Below are 3003 nucleotides of genomic sequence, written 5' to 3'. Positions count from 1 at the left end.
AAAGGTGTCTTAGTTTGGTCTTGGATTTAATGTATGAGTTCATATTGATGTCTCTACTTTATTGCAACTTGGTTTATGGAATTCTACAAGTTTTGAAATGGATTGAACTATATTAAAACATGCTCATATATTAAATTGACTTTAAGAGATAAGAAGGAAATATCTATATTTATTTCTGAAATGAAATGAGATGGGAAACATTCACATTATTCTCTTTCAAATTTTACATTATTCTCTTTCAAATTTTTACTAGTGATTTCATTTTCAACCAGTTTTTTGGTTTGTGGACTTATATTACCTTGAAATAAGGTAATGTCTTCTTTAAGAAATCGGGTATTCTGATTAGGTATTCTATTATGATGATAGCTAATTATTATCTTAACAGAATTCATTAGTACCTGATAGAGAAACCAAGAAGCATTTGTTTAGCTTAATTAAGACATGGATGAATTCAAACCGATTGTCGAAACAGTACGAGAAAGAGGTATGGGAATTCGTTGAGTTTGCGGTTAAGCACTCCGAAGACCCGCTTCGAATGCCGTGTCCTTGCTTGGGTTGTTGTTATGGGGGTAAGGTTGACGGGGAACAGTTGGGATCCCATTTACTACGGTTTGGAATTGATAGAAGTTATACATGTTGGACAATGCATAGTGAGAAAAGTAACGGGAATGCTGAGTCGAGGTGTAATAGGAAGTATGCTTCAAACGACGATTACACAGACACATACGATTGTGATCGAGTCGAAGAGATTGCAGAAGCGCTTGAAGAAGATCTTGCGGATTGTCCCAAAATGTTTGAGAGGTTGGTAAGCGATGCAGAGAAAACGTTGTATGATGGTTGTTCAAAATTCACAAGATTGTCTGCGGTGTTAAAGTTGTACAACTTAAAGGCGGACAATGGATGGTCGGATAAAAGTTTCACAGAGTTATTAGCCCTTATGAAAGATATGCTACCAGAGGATAATGTTCTTCCCAATCGAACGTATGAAGCCAAAAAGATGTTGTCCTCTATTGGCATGAGCTATGATAAGATACATGCATGTCCAAACGATTGCGTTTTGTTTCGAAACGAGTATGCTGCGTTGAATGAGTGTCCTAAATGTGGTGCCCCTCGATATAAGAAAAAGTTGTCTCCTGCTAAAGTCTTATGGTATTTTCCTATAATTCCGAGATTTAGACGCATGTATCGTAGTGAGACCGATTCAAGACACTTGACTTGGGATGCAGATGAAAGAATTATTGATGGAAAGTTGCGACATCCGGCAGACTCACCATAATGGATGAAAGTTGATACTGATTATCCTGAATTTGGAAAAGAAGCAAGAAACCTTCGGTTGTCATTGTCTACTGATGGAATGAACCCGCATGGTATTTAAAGTATCTCGCATAGCACATGGCCTGTGATTCTTATGATCTATAACCTACCTCCGTGGCTATGTATGAAGCGTAAGTACATGATGTTATCTATGCTAATTTCTGGGCCTAAACAACCAGGGAATGACATAGACGTATACTTGGCACCGTTAATCGAAGATTTAAAGTTTTTGTGGGACAACGGTGTGGAGGTTTACGATGGGTATAGGAAGGAAAGTTTCAACTTGAGGGCGATGTTGTTTGGAACAATTAATGATTTTCCAGCATACGGAAATCTATCCGGGTACAGCAATAAAGGTCAAAAGGCGTGTCCCGTTTGTGAAGATGAAACCGATACGACACGATTGGAGCTTTGTCAGAAGAATGTCTTTCTCGGCCATCGTAGATTCTTAAATTCTAATCATCACTACCGTGGGTGGAGAAAAGCATTCAACGGAAAGGCCGAACCTGGTACAGCCCCGCCTTTTTTGTCAGGTGATCAAATTTTTGAAAAGGTGAAAGATGTGAGCACTCAGTTTGGCAAGCCTTTTGCAAATTCACTTGTCAAGGGTGGGTGGAAGAAGAAGTCCATTTTTTTTGAACTTCCATATTGGAAGTCGTTGTACGTAAGACATTTCCTGGATGTTATGCATATTGAAAAAAATGTATTTGACAGCGTCATAGGTACGTTACTCAATATACAAGGAAAGTCTAAGGATGGCCTTAACATAAGGAAGGACATGGTAAACATGGGGATGAGAACTGAATTGGGACCCGTGACGAAAGGAAGACGAACATATCTGCCACCTGCTGTTTACACTCTATCTAGAAAGGAGAAGAAAACATTGTGTAAGTTCCTCAGTGAAGTTAAAGTTCCAGAAGGCTACTCTTCAGATATTAGAAGACTTGTGTCCATGAAAGACCTCAAGTTAAAGAGTTTGAAGACGCATGATTGTCATGTTATAATGGAACATTTTTTACCAATAGGTATACGTTCTATTCTGCCAGAAAAAGTAAGAAGCGCAATAACTAAGCTGTGTTTCTTCTTCAGGTCAATTTGCAGTAAGGTGGTCGATCCCGCGATCTTACCAACATTGCAAAAAGAGATAGTTGTTACTTTATGTGATCTTGAAATATATTTTCCTCCCTCGTTTTTTGACATAATGGTTCATCTAGTCGTTCATCTTGTGAAAGAGACACAATTGTGCGGACCAGCTTATATGAGATGGATGTACCCTGCTGAACGTTATATGAAAATATTAAAAGGGTACGTGAAAAACAGAAGTCGACCGGAGGGTTGTATTGCCGAACGATACGTTGTTGAAGAAGCGGTTGAGTTTTGTACTGAATATCTGTCAAATGTTCAATCAATTGGACTCCCCAAATCTCATATTGTCGAAAAAAAAGAAGGAAAAAGGCTAATTAGAAATAAAGTTGTGACACTATCAATGGTCGAACGGGATCAAGCGCACTTGTATGTTCTGCACAATGAGATTGAGGTTGAGCCGTATGTTGAAATGCACAAGGTTGTTCTCCGAGATTTAAATCCAAATAGAAATGAGAACTGGATAGTACGAGAGCACAATCGAAGTTTCATACCGTGGTTTAGGGATCATATTTATTCAAAGTATCGTTCAGATCCTGCTTCAGT

This window comes from Vicia villosa, linkage group LG5 (genome assembly GCF_029867415.1).
Source record: "Vicia villosa cultivar HV-30 ecotype Madison, WI linkage group LG5, Vvil1.0, whole genome shotgun sequence".
In the NCBI taxonomy this organism is placed as follows: Eukaryota; Viridiplantae; Streptophyta; class Magnoliopsida; order Fabales; family Fabaceae; genus Vicia; species Vicia villosa.
Note: the sequence above shows the minus strand (reverse complement) of the source record.